General features: G+C 40.1%; 1 pseudogene; it reads right to left on the reverse strand.

The window, feature by feature from the left end:
* Positions 1-6,903: 6,903 nt before the first annotated feature.
* LOC137632818 (uncharacterized) lies at positions 6,904-8,185 on the reverse strand (annotated as a pseudogene).
* Positions 8,186-20,277: the final 12,092 nt, after the last annotated feature.

Consider the following 20,277-nt stretch of genomic DNA (forward strand, 5'->3'; position numbering starts at 1 on the left):
AAAAAGGAACAGTAGTTTTCTAATGTTTCCAAAATTTCATTCATGTAGCATTTGCAATACAACCTTTTATACAATATTTAAATTCAGAAAATTGAAGTTTTCAGAACACAAAAATTATGCAAGAGAGTAGTAAAATAAAGATTCCCATGACATAAAAAGAAAATATCACCCGTGACTCTACATTATTAAATAGGTATATTGAACAGAAGATCATTAGTCCCCTTGCACAATGTAGACTGAGAAGTCCCAATTATACAATCCACAAAGTCCATGCACAACACTTGAGAAGCTGGTTTAAATACTCTACCAGCGCTCACCACAAAGTGTTTAATTTCTTCCAACTGTCGTTATTAATATTTGAAGAACACTCTTGAAGATTTCCATCCTGTGTAAGCCTGCAAAGGACATACATTAGAACAAATTGAAGGAAAAGGCACCTTTTTGTAGGGTCATGACCCGCTGCAATACCTTCCGAGTCATCCATTCTGATGAAATAGGTGAGTTTGGACCTTAGCTGTTTCAGAGAAAGATTAGATCCTGTCATCTCCCCTTTAAAAAGTTGACCGCCTTTAAAGGCCCGGCTCTTGGACAGGTAAGCCTTAAGGCACTCCACAGAGTAAAGAGAAGGGCCTCTTGCAGTGAAACAATATTGTAGAGCCCCCAGCATTTTGTGTGAAGTACATTTTTGGCCAAGAAGGCAGGATCTTGGTAAAGATTTACTTCCCCCGAATCTGAGAATTCAATATGGCCATCATCTCTTGAAAGGGCCACAATCTTACTGACTCTAGTACCAGAAGCCATAGCAATTAAAACGATAGACTTTTGACTAAGATCCCTCAGAGAGGTAGAGGCGTTATTTATCGAAGAGGCAAAGTGCAGGACTTTATCCAACGACCAAGAAATAGCCTTGGGAGGAGCATTAGGTTTCGGTTTAGAACAAGCCTTCGGGATATTATTGAACAGCTCGCTATTTAGTTCAAAATCAAAAGGATACGTGATCGGTCTAGTTAGTGCCGACTTACATTAGGCAATAGTTGTAGAGGGTAGACCTTGGTAATGCAATGAAATAAAGAAAAAAATACATAAGTCCTTAGAAATAGAAGAGGGCTTATGACTTCACGAATGCAATAATTTTTTTTTTCCAGGAAAACAATTATTGTCGTTTTGTGGTGTTGGACTTGTACTCTTCTATGAAGTCAATTCTTTATCTTGCAACTCCGAATTTCTTTGAGACACGAGGGCGAGAAAATCATTAGCTGAAGGGTTTTCGTTATCCTAGAGGAAGCAAAGACAGTCTTCTGATAAACATCCTGGGACAGCACTGGAGATGATAGAGGGACCTGGAGGGGTTTGATTTCCAGAACAAGAGGATACCAATTGCTCTTGGGCCACTTGGGAGCCACTAGAGCTGCTGTTTCATTGAAAGTCTACAGTTTGTTCAGTACTTTCAGTAGGAGGTAGAATGGAGGAAATAGGTAGGTGTGAGACCACTGGTTCCAATCCAGAGACATCGCATCCGTCCCTGTCGTTTCTAGATCTAAGTTTGGTGCTACATAATGGGGAAACTTCTTGTTGAAGCTCGTCGCAAAGAGATCAATTTGCAGTTCCGAGACTTGCTGTAGAATGAAACAATGATTTTGCATCCAGGGACTATTCTGCTTTCACAGGCTTAGATCTCGACAAGGCGTCTGCTGTCACCTTGCGAATCCCCTCGAGGTGAACGGCTGAGAGATGCCAATTCCTCCGTTTTGCTAAAGGCTAGGATTACTGGTTGATCAGAGGGGATCTGAAGCCCTGTCGGTTGACACAATGTACTATCGTTCTGTTGTCGATTACTAATTTGATATATGATTTTGTCTTTGGGCTTAGTCTCTTCAGAATCAGAAACACTGCCATAGCTTTCTGAACATTGATGTGAAACTTCTGAAATGCGATCGACCACCAACCATGCACTTTCTTGGAAGAGGAGTGCCTCCCTCAACCTTGTTCCGAGGCATCCATGTGAATTGTCAAGGAAGGACAAGGATACTGCAGATGGACGTGTTTCGATAGACTCTGTCAATGGACTACGGTTTTAGCTGCTTTCACACTAAGACCGAGGTTTTATGGTGAAGATCTCTCCGAGCATTGGATGCCTTTCTTCAAACTCTGTTGGCATTTTTGAATCTTGCTTCCAGGATTGGGTCAGCATGGCAGCGAACTGTAGTGAACCATAGAGTCTTTACTGTTGTCGTTTGGTGAGTACTTTTGAACAAAGTAGGCACCTGACCAAGTTTGTGATTTCCTTTCTCTTGACTTGTGGTAGAGATAGGGTGTGTGACTTTAGATTCCAGTGAAGTCCTAGCCCCTGGAATTTCTGAGCTGGAGACAGCCTGGACTTCCCGAGGTCGATTCGGAAGCCCAGAGACTATGAATTTCATAACTTACTTCTTGGGCTGTCGGGATGACTTCGTTGCAGCCCAGACTAGCCAGACATCCAGGTACACCATCACCTGAAGACCTCTCTTCCGAAGTTGTTAGATGATGGCCTAAACTAGCTTTGTGAAAATCCTTGGAGCTATACTGAGCCCATTGGGCATAGCTTTGAATACGTAGGCCTTTCTTGCCAGTTTGAAACCAAGGTAGAGCGAGAAGCGCTAACTTATCGGAAGATGCCAATAGGCGTCTGTGGAGAAAGTGTAGGGCCCCTGGGGTAGTAGGGTCCGTAATTGTGAGATAGTCAACATCTGGAACTTGTCTTTCAGAATGAATTTGTTTAGTGGGGACAAGTCTAGAATAGTTCGAAGAGTGTTTAAATCTTTCTTGTGATCGCAGAATAGCCGCCCTTGAAAGTTCATGGATTTTTTGCAAAGGATGTCTCCCTTCCGGAGAAGATCCTGCACATAATCCTCCATAAATGGGGTTGTGGGTTGAAAGAACCTCTTGAACTGAGGTCGTTTCTGTCTCCTTTTCCAGCCTAGCCCTTCTGAGAGTATGCTGTCAGTCCATGGAAGGAGAAAATCTCGCCCACTTAGGGCCAGAAAAGATAGCCTTCAAGTTATCTTGTCCAAGGATGGCAACAAAGCGTAGTATACAACTACCAGAGGGACCTTCAAGACTGCAGGCCCCCACTGTGACGAGTCAACAGCATCGGAGGATAGACAGCCTCACCAAACCAGAAAGGTTAGGTGAAAGAATGGGATAGTGCATAAGTGAAAATTTACCAGCCATTGGCACTGGCCAGGGAGGAGCTAGCTTAAGTCAATGCTGATAAAAAAATAAACACACAATAAACACCAAAGAAAGGAGGGTAGGATACCTATAATCATAGCACACTAAAAAAAAAATATGTAAAACATATTCCTACAATAATATGACTAAATAACTAAGCATTTCTGAGTGATTTGCTAACATGGTGCAATGGTGCTGACCACGTGCTTGCCACAGAACAATCAAAGCATGCAAATCTAAAGATAAACGAGATGGAGACGTGAAATTCTCCAAACACAAAAAGGGGTACTCAACTTAGTCGATGATGAGGAAGAAGCTGAAGCATCCATGATCGAAAATCACTCATAAAGCTAAGGAAAAACAGGAAGAAAATACTCCAAGTGACTGTCAAGTATGGATAGATAGGAAATACATTAATGCCTCACAACACGAAATTAACTCGTCCTGGAGTGGCTTTCGTAAAGTGATTTTTTCGTGGTGTCACATTTCACATGCAAATTGCCTAATTGGTTCCAAACTCTACAAAACACCACATTAAATCTTATAATAAAGTTACAGTATAACCACAGTGAAATACTGTACAGCCAAATACATTTGAAGAATTCAGTACACCTAAACTAACTGTTAATACCTGTAAATTAAGTAGTTATTACAGCCTAATGTAGTAATAAATGAAAAATATTACAATACATACAGTACAGTGCTATACATATACAAATTATATAGTTCCATATGTACTGTACTATTATAGTTACCCCTATTATAGACCACAGCTACATTTTCTGTCGTCTGAATCCATTTTCTTCAACTTTTTGTGATGGGTGACTATTTTATTCTTGGCCTGGCTGGCAAATCTCTCTTCTTAAAATGAAATTTTTTTTCGCAAAGTGAGTCATAAAAACATTCACATCTTGTTTCACAGCTTAAAAACTTCGTAAGCAGATTCATTCGTGAAGAGAGGCACGACTGTATGTTAGTTTTAGCACATTGAGATCGGGATGTATACCCCGTATTGTAGTGTATTACAGGGCAATGTAACCTAGGAAAACAACTACTTTTTCTTATAGAAAAAATTACGCTCTCTTCAAAAATGACACTCGTTCCTGTCGCAAATGAATAGTTTCAGAATTGTATATACATCTATATCCTCCGATTATGGGGGACCCCAGTGGGAACTCGGGGTTTTGGGTGGGGAAAACATACTGGGGAATCGATATATAAACGTAAAGCAAGCCTTTTCTTCTCTATACATTACCTTCTTGAAATCATAATAATCGGAGGAAAATACAAAACAGTATATCTGGATAAACTTTGGAGGCGCCGTTGCAAAGATTGTCATAAAAAAATACAGTAACCAGTGCTGCCAACGTCCGATGTAGATCAAATGTTAACATTCCATGCTAACAGTAGCACCCGTATGTTCGTTCGTTCATGCATACCAGTTTCGCCCTGCGCAGAAACCCCTCCCCCCTGCGCAAAAGCTTTTTCCCATTTTATTACTCGTTTTATTATCCCATTCCTTTTAAAATCATCTCTTTTTATATTCACATTCAATATTATTTATCTTTCATTCCATTTTATCTTCCTAAATTGGGTGTATTTCTTTTATTTCCTTTTCACTACCCGGTTTCACATAAATTCTTCCTCTGGACTAGTTTCCCTATCCAGTTCATTCATGGTAACACCATCTCATTTTATATTTCCTTTCAATATTATTTATCATTCATTCCATTTTACCTTCCTATATTGTTTTTATTTCCTTTTCACTCCCCAGTTTCACATAAATACTTTCCCTGGACTAGTTTCCCTACCCAGTTCATTTATGTTTACCCTCTAGACTCCCTTATTTTTCTGTTAACCAATCAGGAACCGATACGTATTCAAAGTTTACACAAGGGGGTTGACAACTGATATTTCCCTACCCCCTTCCTTTGTCTCTTTAAGTGGTCTGTTCTTTCCTCTTCCATGAAGCCCTTTTCCTTTGTAACCTTTGAACTAGTCAGGTGTCCGTCATTTTGAGTGAGATTTATTTTTTCGTATTTTACTATGGAGGAAATCATAGATACTTGTAACGGCTGCAGTATTCCGTATCTAAAAGCATTTGCTAAATTCCATGGTGATTCTTATGATTCTTCTGCCAATGTTGATATTTTCCTGAAATCACACAATGTAATTCCTCAACGATTGCAGTGCCCCAAGTGTCGTTCCCCCCTATCTTACAGGAAAGATATTCACATGTTTTATTGCAATACCGTATCCACCATACCTAAAACCAAAAAGAAACGTCGTTGTGGTTATACCATTACTTCCTATAAAGGTACATTTTTGGGAAAAAGTCATCCACCCCCATGGAAGACTCCCGTGACCCACAAGTTTCGGCGTCTTCTTTGTAAAGGTAAGTGGAGAATTTTACCGTTTTCAGTAAATACCTGAGGTTTGTGACCTGTCATACTACTAGGATAGGTTAGGTGGGTTTGTTAGGTTCTGTGCCCTTTTTGTACTTTTTATATATTGAGTAAAACTTATATGGAGAAATTATTTAAAATACGTATGGAAATAGCTATCATTGCTATCGTTAGTAATGTCATCGTGCCGTTGGTAACTCTGTGTACCATACGTCAACGTTGGTAGCAATGTGTATTATTGGTAACGTTGCTAATGTTATCGTTCGCAGTACATTCATTTAAGAGAAGTGACACCATTGAAGAAATGCTTATATTTAAATATTTTAACACAACATAAATGACATCAGTGATTATATTTAACCATTTTAACAGAAAATATATGTTTTCCTATAGGAAATAACGTAATCTAACCGGGTTTCACCTTCATTTCATCCGTAATAACAGCAACCAATTCGGCAACTTAAATTTAGCCGAATTGGTTGATCTATTTGTTTCCGATTGAAATGAACATCAAATTCGGTTAAATCACGTTATTTACTATAGGAAAACATATATTTTCTGTTCGAAATCTCACACTGTAATACAATACAAAATTACCTTAACAAATCCCTGTTATATACACGATATCTCTCGGGATACTCGCTCCGAAGGTTAGAACTCCGTTGATACCTCTAAGGTAAAATTTCTCAGGTATATCACTCCCAGAAATATCCCAAGTAGAACTGCTATTTGTGGGTGAGATAGCCATGTTGTCCTGATGGAATTTTCTCATTGGCAGCTTCTACCTGGGATATTTCTGCGAGTGATATACCAGAGAAATTTTACCTTAGAGGTATCAATGGTGTCCTAACCTTCAGAGCGAATATCCCCAGAGATATCGGGTATAAATGAGGGACGTGTTGATAACAAGCCAGGGTTATCCTTCCCCGAATAGAGTTAAACTTGTCTCGGTGGGAAGGTGAGGGTAGGATATGTGGGCAAGAGAGACATTACAACTCCTGATCTCAATGTGGTACAACTGATACGTTTCCTGTTTAATCATTCCAAGAGCAGCCATCGCATTACGCAAGGTTCCACACTGAGAATTGGGAGGGGATGGAAAAGTAACGGGTGGGCCATCAGGACGACTTTGCTATTTCAACCAAAAATAGAAAATAATAGTTTTAATCTCATATGATTATCATAATGTATGCTATACAAAAAGAAAAACTGATACATAAACATTCTTTGGGAATGACTTAATTTTCATACAGATGTTAGTACTTAGTTGTAGTATATTTAGTGGAGCCTAATTTTTTTTTTTATTATCATGTCTACTGTCAAATTCATCAACAAAATAGTCTAAATCAATACTCTTATCGTGTTCCCTTTCAATAGACAATCTAGCACTGGTCATATAATTTCTTGGAAATGGTTTAACTAATTTTAGTTTTTAAAAACTCTCACAAGAAGCACTCATAACCGGAAGAGTGACAGAAATTAACTGTAATTTATATAGACTGTCAAAAGAAGCCTTATAGTGACTTTAAAGTTACAGAAATTGTGTTATTGATATAGGCTGCATTGGTTCTTTCATGAGGAATTTCTTGACCAGAGGGATCTTGTGTTGTAGATCACTTTCGTTAACAGAATATTTCTTTGCAATTGCCTTTAAAGCTTTTTCAAGCAGGGAGACCTCCCCTCCAGGACACAGTGCGGAAATACCACAAAAAATTGCATTTAATTCTCTGGAGAAATGACGGATTAATTCATGAATCAAACGGTCTAGGATATCCTAGAAGATCCTGATGTGTTGCACATGACTTGCATCAGAAAGTCTTTGACCAGATGTTTTAAGCATGATAAATTCATCAAGCTTTCGAGGTATCTTTGTCGTTTTTCTTGTAGTTGTTGAGTTCACTGACCTTCTCAGAGTAATGGTCATTCAAGTCAGAGTTAGTGTATCAACTAAATCTTTATGGAGAGATGATATAAGCTTTTTTGCTTCTCCCAAGTCTGTTTGTTTGTCCTGTAGCAATTTAGATGCTTTGTTAATTTTTCCAAGAATATCTGAAAAGAAATGCAGTAAGTAAACAGCTCAAGCTCTAGTGCCGTCCGCAGAAGTTTCCTTCAAAAGTTTCATTATGCATTCCAGAGGAAGTAGAGCATTTTCAAATGAGGTGACCCGACATCACCACCTTGTTCAACCAAACAAAAGAATTCAGCTTACTAGGGCACAAACTTTGTGAACATTTATCAACACTAAATCGAGCCTGTGTTCATATCAGTGTATATAATATGCAAAAGTAGCTTTATCACGAATTCGTTTCTGAACACCAATGATTCCTCCACTCATCACTGATGCTCCATCAATTCCTAACCCTCAAGGAAGAGAAGATTTGTAATCTAACCCAATCGGTCTAAACTTTTCAAGATTATATTTGATAGACGTAGCATCCAACCAGTCCATTTGAGATAAGAAATGAAGCATTCCTGAATGCTGTCTCTGTCTGCCTTACGAACATCCTTGGCTTTCATCAACGTAGAACAGAAAAATAATGATGTGACCTAACTTTTTCTGCAATTTTTTTCCTCACCCTATAAGTGAGTGTGTAAATCGTCTCATTTATCGTCTCATTTGTTCCCATACTACCAAATCTTCCGCTATTTATATTGGATATTACGTTTGGCGAAGCTGGAAGGCAGCCATTAGATTTATTTAGAATACAAGGTGGCAACCCTAGCTAACCACTAATAGTGGGTAAGTAAGGGGTGCTTTGCGGGCTACCCAGCCACCTATATCTACTTCTGGTTCCCCGTTCGCCTTTCTTTCATCTTCTGCTGACAACGAGTCTTCTTGCCTTCTGCCGATCTCGTTGTCTCCCAACAGTCTGCAATTTTTCTCTCTCCCTACAGGCAATGTTTCAGCCCAGGTATGCAGCCCCGCCTATTGAGGATTGCGAGATGAAGGGCAATCATCAACCCCACGACAATCTCTGGATCGACAGACTTTCCTTCTGTTTAATAATCGCAGGGCAAGACTCATTACCTCGTCTTCCTGGTCGATCAGGATGTTTTTCATGAAAATTCAATGATGAGTTCAAAATTTATTCTATTCAATGATCGCAGGGACAAAGCTCATCACCTTGTCTTCCTGGTCAATCAGATTGTCGTTTGCAACAATCAGATGCTAGACACCCATTAGGGGGTCTTTTGTGATGATCAATGATCGCTATGATCACAGGATCATAGGTTATCGCGATCCCAATGTTCTTCTTCTTGAAGACAAACTCCTGTTCGGTTTCCCCTTTAAGGGAATACTCCAATAGGATTCCCACTAGGGAAATCCCTTTGTGGACAACTCAGAATTAAGCATTGGCTTTTTCTCTAGCAACTCTTTTTGTTAACCTCCATTTGAGGTAGAACTCATTGAAGTGCAACAGAGTGCTGCTCGGAGGTTCGCCTCCAGGTGTAAGATATTTCCCTTCTGAGGGAGAGTCTACACAACCTTTGCACACGTTTGCACTCATGCATAGGATCATGAGTTATACACTCATGGTCACGAGCTCATGACGTTCGTGGTCTCCGCTCACGTTAGCGCTCATGCTCATGATCGTAAGCTACATGGTCACGATCACGAGTGAGATGCTCGAGACGACGATTACAACACTAGTCTTTCCTCAACTCTTGAGGACGCTCACGATCACGAGATAAACACTTGTGATCGTGAGCGAAACGCTCACGATCGGGAGTTACACTCGGTCACAAGCGAGACGCTCGTGGACCACGATTTTGACACTAGTGTCTTCTCAATTTTTGAGGTTGCTTGCAATCACGAGCTAGACACTTGTGATCACGAGCAAGACTCTCGTGACCTTGATTGTGATGTCATGATCGCGAGCATCTTGTGGTAAAGATCACGAGCTATACTTGTGATCACGAATGAGACGCTCGTGATGAGCCCGTATCCCAGGACAGTTGCTCTCGATCAAGAACTAAAAGCTCATATCAAGAGGTATAAGCTCGCAATCACAAGATTGACGCTCACGATCATGAACTAGATGCTCGCAATATAGAGCACGAGGAAGACACTCACGATAATGGGCACAAACCAGACACTAAATACGAGCTGATGCTCATGATTATAAACTAAATGCTCATGATCATAAGCTAAATGCTCACAATCATACATTCTCATGATCACGAACTAGATGCTTATGATCACGATCTAGTCAAGCACAAGCTATTGATGCGAGACGCTTACACTCTCGAGCTAGACTCATGCAGGACACACTCGCTCCTAGGCATGACGCTCACACTCTTGTACAAGACGCTCATGTTCTTGTGTGAGATGCTCGCACTCATAACCAAGAAGCTCTCGTACGAGGCGCTCATGCTCAGGCGCAAGATGCTTTCGCTCACGTACAAGATGCTCACACTCTCGTGCAAGACGCTCACACTCTCGTGCAAGACGCTCACACTCGTGAACGTAACTCTCACGAGCTCACACGAGGCATTTCAAGACCTAGAATAAGGCTATAATAATCATGAGCACAGTCTCAAGCGAAACGATCCCGACCGATTCGGTAGATCTTGGATTTTCCAGATCTCCGATTTGTCGGCTACCAATAGCCGTTTTTTTAACGGCTAGACGATCTCCGGTTGGTTATCAATAGCACCGTTCGCTCTTTTCCTGTTCAACACCTAGTCATCCGTTGTCCTACACGACGGTAACTCGTTGTTTTTGCTTACTGGCCACTTTACTGCCTGAAGTTCACTAGTCAGTTTTTTCCTTCAGGGAATCTAAAAATACACACACCCTTCTTCAGCGACAAGGATAATATGCTCTTTGTGTTCTTGTTTGTGTATCAAAATCAGTGCTTCTTGGGTTCCCAAAGTTTTCTCGCCGTTGGTTGGTGGAATCTAGAGGAATCCGCTTCAAAGTGGCCATTGAATCCGGCACACTCACGGGAATCTATCTCCCTCTAACGTACATGTTTTTTCATGTACACTTCGTTCATACTACAGGAAGGCTGGCGAACTAATTGCCTCAGGAACGAGGTTGCTGCTTCGGTTGCTACCTTCTCCCCTGTTGTCCTGATTATTTTGGGGCTGCTCACGAGCCGAATTTGCTTGAATAGGAACTACACTAGTTAGACAGTCTTCTGAAGCAAATTGGATTTTGGATGTGATAACGGAGGCAGATTCTGTGAATCTTCCCCCCCCCCTCTAGTGGGAGGCACAACCTCTTGAGGTTACCGGCATTCTCTCCCTCTTAGAGAACAAAATTCAGAGCTGTCTAATCGACAGCCATAGCAGTTTACTTGCTATGATTCGGGTCAACCCTAGACGTGTGACTGAAAGGAATAACAGAGGATATTGAAAATCTGTGTTTTCCCAATCTCCGTTGGCCCTTATGCCCTCGGACCTTAGTGAAAACACATTCAACCTCCATCTGCTTCTGTTCCGGGGAAACATCCTTTATCTACACTTCATGAAACTCAGGCTTGTTCATGAACTCAGACGATGACTCTCCCGTAACCGGAGCTCCTCCTTAGGCCTGAGTGGTTGGGAATGAATATATTCCTCTTCTCATAAGAGAACCCCTCCCACGAGCTTGAAATATAATCAGCTCATGTCTTTTTCGCCAAGGAAAGAGAGTCCAGACTTAGCTACAAGGATACTATCTTTTATCTTCCATCTTTCTCTAGGAAATGGTAAACAGTCTCTATCTTCTTCCCCATGATTGGAACATCCGACCTCATAGGAAGACGGGGGACGCCAGAATATAGCCATGCTTTATCGGTTAGAAGTCTTTACTTTTAGTCTCTCCTCGTGAGACAAGCTCAACCTTCAAACCTTGTCATGCGAGGGAAGATTTTGCAATCAACCAGTTAGCCTCCTATATAGGATCGGCCCTTGTCTGGAAGACCTCGACCTACTGACTGATTATAAAATCTCGAACTCCTGCAAGACATCTCCTTCCGTTTACCTCGATCTATAATTTGAGTGATCGAAGGAGTGATAGGAAGGTCATATCCTATATGGATATCTGTAGACTGTGTCATTACCCTGTAGAAACAAGACCACATTAGTCCCCTTCGAGTGCAACATCTGAAGAACTAGCCGGGTCCTAGGTCCTTCGGCACTACGGATCGTCCTTCTCTTGGTTATATCTAAGATCTGAGCAAGTAATGGTCCTAGTTAAAAGACTGCCTGACTAGAGTCTCTCCTAAGAAGTAGATCTTGTTTTTCTGGATTTGACGTTTCCTATAGAGGCATCAAAGAAAAATGGGGGTGAGACCACATCCAGGACCATATGTCCCTAGGAATATGATCAGAGCACGAATGATACTGTTTCTTAATCCCCTAGTAGGCACCTTTTTCTGAAACTGCCAGGAGGGAATGACTGATTCGTCTTTCCTGTTGGCGGGAAAACACTTCTGCTCTTATGTGGTCTCCCCTTCTGGGTATCCTGTCCACGGGTTTGGATTTTATAGACTCCACCCCTTCTGCAGGAATCTTCCTTCTACAGCCTCTGTTTCAGAGGTGTTCATTCGGGTAGTAGAATGAATATCAATGACAAGCAGGGATTTTCTTTTTGCTGAAGAAAGACTGCCATCTCCTGTTCGATTCCATTTTGCGAGCCATTTTCTCTGGGAAAGGAATAGAAGGCTTCTCCCCACTTCCGTGCAGACTTATATTCTGACTTGTCTCATTAAGGGACTCGACTAGAGCTTCGGTCTAGGCTCGTCAACCGAAAAGACAGGTCACATACAGTGGCATATCTATGACTCTGGAGAACCTGTTACGGACTTCCTTTACGACTAGATACTCTGTGGTGAGAGTCGAGTGAAGTCTGTTTTTTCCTCTTCTCAAGAGTGCTATTCTAGTCATGCACTCAAAAATTGCCAACGAAGGGACTCACGCTCTTAGGCTTAGGCAATGGAAGACCTTTGCTTATCCATCGAGCATCTCCTCTAATCGTTGCTCTAAATCTTCCTCTGATCCCGAAGACTGGTCTTTCCCAGTGTGACACTCGACCAAAAGAGAGACATACTCTTTGGGTCTCCCTCAATGCCTCTCACTCATGGCGAGAAACTAAGTAATATCCTATTTTGTTACGGGCTGCTTGAACCTCAGGTTCAAGCCCTCCAACTGTGAACCTGCCGCTTTGTAATCAAGGCTGTAACGCAGGTAATTAATTGAGGACATACCTCAAGGAAGCTGATTACCTAGCCCCAAGGGTCAGATACTCGTCATTGTTTTTCTTTTTCACACCAGTGATTATATTGAGGCCATACCTCAGGAAAACAATGAAGGAGTTCGCTCCTTAGGTTCAGCACGCCTCACTAACCCTAGGAAGGTCAAAGGAGGCTGTAAGGATCTCGCCCGTTACCGGGACACAGGTCCTATATCAGTCACAGAACCCCTCTCCTCCTCCTCATAGAGATGACCCAGAGCTCTGAACGTTTTAGGGCAGAATCTGTCCATAACATTTTCCAGCAGCTCCTTTGTGACACAAATCGTGCCATCGGTAAGGTAGAAAGGTGTCTGATCTTCACCTCACCCTACCTACAAGATGTGACCCACAGAAGACCCGATATGTTTTCTCTGTCTCCCCTGTGGTCCAAAATGCTTTTGAGCAGCTCCTTTGTGACACAAACCATGCCATTGGTAGGGTGGTTACATGTCCAATCTTCACCTCACCCTACCTTCAAGACGTGACCTACAGAAGACCTGATACGGTTTCTCTATCACTCCTGTGGTGGTGGCACAATAAGTGGTTCAATAATACTTCGGGCGCCTTGTTGGACAAGTAGCAGAAGGTTGAAGGCATTGCCTACCCTGGGTAAGACTGGGATGAATGAAAGTATACCTGGCTCTTTAACTTTCATCGTCTTCCCCTCCTTTGAGGAACAGCACCATGGGTCCCTTTCCAAAGCGGGTTCCAACCTCTGCTGGTAATTACCCTTCCCTTGTGTAACCAAGTAGGTTTTCCATATAGTCGTACACGTCCCCAACCCCTCCTGTGAGGTAGGCCTTGGGAAACGTCTTTTTATGTGTAAGGCTCGTATTTTATCAAGGAGCATCTTACCTAGACGTTCTTATATCTCTTAAAACTACTTTAGTTGCTCAGGCTGCTATCATACCCACTTGTATTGATATGCGAGGTGCAAGATTTCCCTCGATCATAGTCTAATACTGTACCAGGGAAACCCGGGTCAATGACTAAGCCAGTAGTCGGATTTACCTCCCTCCTAAGAGTGAGTAATCCAATATAAATAGTGGAAGGTTTGTTAGTATGAGAACAAATGACAAATTCAGAAATAATTTTTATTTTTCCCTAACTAATACAAACCTGTAGCTATTTATACAAATTGGTCCGCCATCACCTGTCCCCCAGTAAATCCTGCCTGCAAGCAAAAAGTGATGTGGTTCATTGAACCGTGAGTAGCTATAAGGGGTTAGGTAGCCCCAACCACCCCTTACCTACCCATTCTTCCATTCTTAGTGGTTAGGTAGGGTTGCCACCTCGCACTTTAAATCTAGCTCCACTGAAAGTAGCCTAATATCCAAGATAAATATATACAGGTTTGTATTAGGGAAAAATACAAATTATCTTCGAATTTGTCATTTTGTATTGCAGAATGAGTGTATTTTTCATTATTTGGACCAAATCTGACTCTGTCAGCTATAATAGAATCACGTTTAGCAGTGAACCTTAGGAGCTTCCGAACATTTCCGGGGTTCAGTTCATCATCACCTCCGGGAATTGTCTTGTGTTACTGTCAACAGAATTATTTCATCTACTGTCTTAATGTAATGACAATTTTCACGAACTTTCTTTTGGTATGCCTCACGTATACACTGATCAACTAACTTTTTATCAGCTTTATTTCGTTGTTAGTCAGGCCATACAATACAAGAAGATCTGGTTTTCATTGCTTCATGACCCTGGTGTTTTCTGAATTACAATCTCTGCGCAGTTGGTTTGTGTATGGATCTACTCCTGTTGGGTCACTCGTCCACCACAAGCACTCTTCTCAGCAAAATTTATCTTCTCTGTCCTTGTTTCCTCTTCCCCAGTTTCATCTTTTGTGATAGACTCCACCTCCTGTTTTAACAGCTCTTTTATTGCCTAAAATGTCTCTTTGGTATTCGGAATTAAAAATTTTCCTATTGCAATATCTCGTAAAAATTTCTTTGTCTCAGCCAGTCAATATTTTTCCACAAAGCCTTCTGCTATTCATTGTTTCTGCTGAGAATTATTTTATGTAGCCCCTAAAGGTCTTTCAAAGCCTCTTCATTATTAAAGAACTTCCCCCTGGATATGTTCTTTGGGCATGCGTTTAGAGCTGCCTTCCTCACTCAACACTGCTTCTACCCTATTTAACAGTTCCTTGTTGGTAGACGAGTAAAACTTGGTCCTTTATCCCCGGATTATTTGAATGTATCCCATGGTGGGTCCTGTGGTTTTGGGAGGTTCTTTAGGGTTCTTAATCTCCTGGTAGAGAATATGATTTTGGATTTTGTGTGCACGCATACATTGGTAGATAATCTTTCATATGTTGAGGATACCTTAATGTGGTGAAAGAGTTTCATATTGCCATGATCAGGAAAACTATTAGTCCTGGCCAACCATACTAAATTGATTTGCTGTGAGCAATCAGTCACCATGACCAACCCGCACTGGCCAGCGTTGTGATGAAAACTGGCCAAATCCTAGACATGAATAAGGTCATGTATGAGTTGTCCTGCAATGGACTAGGAACGGCTGCATTTGTATTTGATATATATTCCACAGTGACCAACTAGCTCATCCATTGCATTAAGCTGTGAAAATTCTGCTTCTGAAATCTTAATGGTCATTCTGGGCATAATTTCTCGCAAAGATATTAGATTGATTTATTAGAGGTTTTCTGGCATCCTGACATCTAAGGTCATGCCATAGCTTTTGCAACACCAGTATGACAAACCTAATGGGTATTAATCACTATTTGATTTGGCTTAACCAGTTTTATTGATAGTTATTCCCACTTGGTATAGTTTGTTTTCCAATGATGAAAGTAAAGACATTCCAAGGTTTAACACCTCAATTTTATCTAGAATTTATCTATGGAGAAAGTTCGATCAGCCAGAAATCAATCTTTGCCGTATGTTAATTTGAAGCGTATTTTTCAATGATATTTGATTGATGAACTATGATATTTTAAATTGACTAGGTTTTTTTAATTGTATTCAAGTTTGTGGGTATTATAAAGTACAGCAAACGGGTGGATTCTTTGCTTCATTTGTAGTGGAGTGTTTTTGCGCTGTATTTGATGACCAATCAATATTTTTCTCAGTTGGCGAGTTGTGATAAAAAGGCTTATTAATTCCATATGACTTATGAGTGAATGGCTCTCTCTTTTCAATACACAGATGTTTAGTTATGTCATATCCCTATCATTATTGTTAATTTATTCTCATCATTTATTTATTTCCTTATTTCCTTTCCTAACTGGGCTATTTTTCCCTATTGCAGCCCTTAGACGTATAGCATCTTGCTTTTCCAACTAGGGTTGTAGCTTGGCTAATAATAATAATAATAATAATAATAATAATAATAATAATAATAATAATAATACTGTGAGGAAATGTACTTTTCTATGGCACCATCTTTTCCATGGGCTTTCTTCCATCGTCAGAAGCCATTCTTTATGAATGCTTCATATGCATTGCCGTAGGCTGGTGGTGCAAAGTGCCTGCATGCAAAACAAAACATTGCATCTCGTTCTTTAGAATATTCTTCCCATTCATATTTGTCGAGCCAAGCATCCATAAAAGAACGAGCATGAACCTTTCCTTCGGAATGTTTTGCATTGAGAAATGTCAGCAGGTGCAGCTTCCCCCCTTTTCTGTTTCTTTGTTGGATGATCATATGATGAGCTTGACCGTACAGAATTGGTCATACTTTCATGATCACAGTCTCCCTTTGACTTCTTAGAAATGTGCTTTTCAATGGCACCGCCTTTTCCATGGGCTTTATTCCGTCGTCGGAAGTCATTCTTTAAGAATGCTTCATCTGCAATGCCGTAGGCTGGTGGTGCAAAGTGCCTGCATGCAAAAACAAAATATTGCATCTCATCCTTTGGAATATTCTTCCCATTCCTACTTGTCAAACCAAGCACCCACAAAAGAACAAGCATGGGCCGTTCCTTCGGAATGTTTTGCATTGAGAATTGTCTGGAGGTGCAGCAACCCCCTTTTTCCGTTTCTTTGTTGGACGATCATGTGACGAGCTTCATCGTGCAGAATCGGTAGTACTTTTACAATCACAATCCCCCTTTGACTTTTTAGCAGGTTTATCAGCTTCAATTTCTTGGTTTGCTGCCTCACATTCACTGCACTTTTAAATAATTAAAAATTTCTCCATGTTTTACTCTAGTTTGATGATTTTCTGTCAAATACATAAGGATGTCCTGAAAAAGCAACAACAAACATTAAATTTTATAATTTTCACGTGCACAAGAAAAGATAAAATTTACACAGCACAAGAAAGATAAAATGTGATGATAGTTGTCTTCTGACAAATCTCTTAATAAACACACTTTGCTTGTTGTTTGATGTGACGTTCATCTAAAAAACTGTCTTATTTTTCTTTCCTGTCAATCCACAAAAGCAAGGAATCTAAATTTTTATCAGTTTCTCATTCCAAATTGTTAAACTACAAATTATATAACAGACAATTTGATTCATTCTATTTTCTCAAGTTGTCCCTATAAATTTACTAATGCGTAATTACTATGACCTTCATCTTAGCATTTTAAAAATTACTGTTTGATACTAAACTCAATTGGCTTGCATTTTTCTGCATGTGTCTCAGGTATTTTCACTTTTCAGAGTATCCAGAGACTGCAACAGAGTCTTAAAATGTTAAACACAGTGGTCTTTTTTTGTTTTTTTTTCTTAACTAGACATTTTAGCCTACTCTGAAAATTAGCATTTTATCTACAAACTTTAAGATAGTGATAATGCAACCTTTATTCTTCATTACCAGGGCAAAAGTATTTTATATAAGTACTTGCAATCCACTTCCATGAAATGTTATCTATTTTTTTTTATACAATTTCTTACAAAACCTTAAGATTAACCATTGTTACTTGGTAAATACAGGTATCTGTCTTTCACTCTAGTGTAAATATGACATATACTCGTATATCTATATTGGTTTATTGGTTGTTTCTACTGCACATTAGTAATAGCCTAGCGAAATGCAGAAACTTAACGGTAATGCATATTTCTCATGATACAGATGCATGATTTGGCGACCATCCTTAACGGCTGACTGTGTTTACTCAAAAAATATTTCGGTACCTATTTATTTGTTTTAAGAGCAACACGTGTTGGAAGAAAAACAAGGTCAATAATAGGAAATGTACATTATTCTAAGACATTTTTCCTCTATCACAAATTACTACTTCATGAGTTATCAAAAATATGATATTTACCCTAGTTCACTGCAGCGAGCTTTAAAAATGCATTAGTAGGAGGAGCTATAAAAATAAGGGAAATTTTGAAGTATAAGCACATATTTTTTGTTATATTAGGGTATCTTTGATTAGATTTGGTTGTGTTAAATAGGATAGATTAGGTTAGGTCAGGTAAAGTTAGGGTTATTTGTTAAGTTACAAATTATATAACAGACAATTTGATTCATTCTATTTTCTCATATTGTCCTTATAAATTTACTGAGACATAATGCATGGCCTATTGCAGAATTACTCAGTCTGATTAAAAAGATAAAAACATTGTGTTTAACATTTTAAGATACTGTTGCAGTGTCTGGATATTCTGAAAAAGTGAAAATACCTGAGACACATGCAGAAAAATGCAAACCGATTGAGCTTAGTATCAAACAGAAGTTTTTAAAATGCAGAGAGGAAGGTCAGATATTTGGAATATTTCTGCGAGTGATATACCAGAAAATTCACCATAGAGGTATCAACGGAGTTCCGACGTCCAGAGCGAATATCCCGAGAGATATCGTGTATAAATCAGGGACGTGTGAATAACAAGTCATCGTTATTCTTCCCTGAATAGAGTTAATCTTGTCCCGAAGGAAAGGTGAGGGTAGGATACATGGGCAGGAGAGCCGTTACAACTCCCAATCTCAATGTACTACACCTAACACATTTCCTGTTGAACCATTATAGGAGCAGCCATTGCATGACGTGAGGTCCCACACTGAGAAATGTAAGGGGATGGAAAAATAACGGGCGGGCCATCAGGACGACATGGCTATCTCACCCAAAAATAGATTTTTCCCATGTCAAAATCTATTTTTTGGGCTCGAGCCATTTTGTCCTGATGGAAGTGTACCATAGAATTATCATTATCAGTTGTGGCCAGAAGAGTTTTAATCCTGTAACTCCAAAGATATAAACATACTTCCTACAACATTGGTAACTATGGTACCGAATGATAAGAGTAAGTAAGAAGTTTCTACAAAAGCAGGAACAAAGTAAATCAAGAGCTCAGTCCCACTCACTGTGAAGAACTTTGTCTCCAGTAGATGAAAAAACCCGAAGTCTATAGAAGGAGGGTTAAAAATTTTTGATACACTATTATTTTACATAGATAGCAGGCCCAAAGAAAGGAAACACAAAAAGGAATAGTAGTGTTTTAGTGTTTCTGAAAGTACATACATGTAGTGATGATAATACAACAAGATATACAATATATACATATACAGAAAACCGGAGTTTTCAGACCCCAATATCACCTGTGACTCGTTATAATATCTAAAAAGACATATGGAACAAAAGATCATAGTTCCTTTGCACAATGTAGACCAAGAAGTCCCATTATACAGTCCAAAAGAGTCCATGCACAACACTTAAGAAGCTGGTTTAATCTTACTACCAGCGGCCACCATAAGTGTTTAATCTCTTCCAACTGACATAGGTAATGTTTGAAGAACACTCTTCAAGATTTTCATCCTGTATGAGCCTGTAAGCCTGCAAAGGGCATAGATTGGAAAAAATTTAAGGAAGAGGCAACTTTTCTAGAGTCATGACCAGCTGGAATGCTTTCTGGGTCAGCCCTTCTGACGAAGTAGGTGAGTTTGGACCTTAGCTGTTTCAGAGAAAGATTAGATCCTGTAATCCCCCCTTTAAAAAGTTGACCGCCTTTACAGGTCTGGCTCTTTGATAGGTAGGCTTTAAGGCACTCCATGGGGCACAGAGAAGGGTCCTCCTGTTGTGGAACAATCTTCAAGGGCCCCCAGCGTTTCGTGGGAAGTTCGTTCTTTGCCAAGAATACTGGATTTGGATAAAGTTTTACCTCCTATGAATCCGAGAATTCAGTGTAGCCCTCATCCCTCTAGAGGGCCGCAATCTCACTGTGACTCTAGCACTAGAAGCCATGGCAAGCAAAAAAGATAGACTTTTGAGTAAGATCCCTCAGAGAGGCAGAAGCATTATCTATCGAAGAGGCAAAGTGCAGGACTTTATCCAACAACCATGAAATAGCCTTGGGAGGAGCATTAGGTTTCATTTCAGCACAAGCCTTTGGGATCTTATTGAACAGCTTGCTATTGAGTTCAATATCAAAAGCATACGTAATCGGTCTAGTTAGTGTCGACTTACATGAGGCAATAGTTGTAGAGGCTACACCTTGATCATGTAGTGAAATAAAG

Source organism: Palaemon carinicauda, chromosome 1 (genome assembly GCF_036898095.1).
Source record: "Palaemon carinicauda isolate YSFRI2023 chromosome 1, ASM3689809v2, whole genome shotgun sequence".
Taxonomy (NCBI): domain Eukaryota; kingdom Metazoa; phylum Arthropoda; class Malacostraca; order Decapoda; family Palaemonidae; genus Palaemon; species Palaemon carinicauda.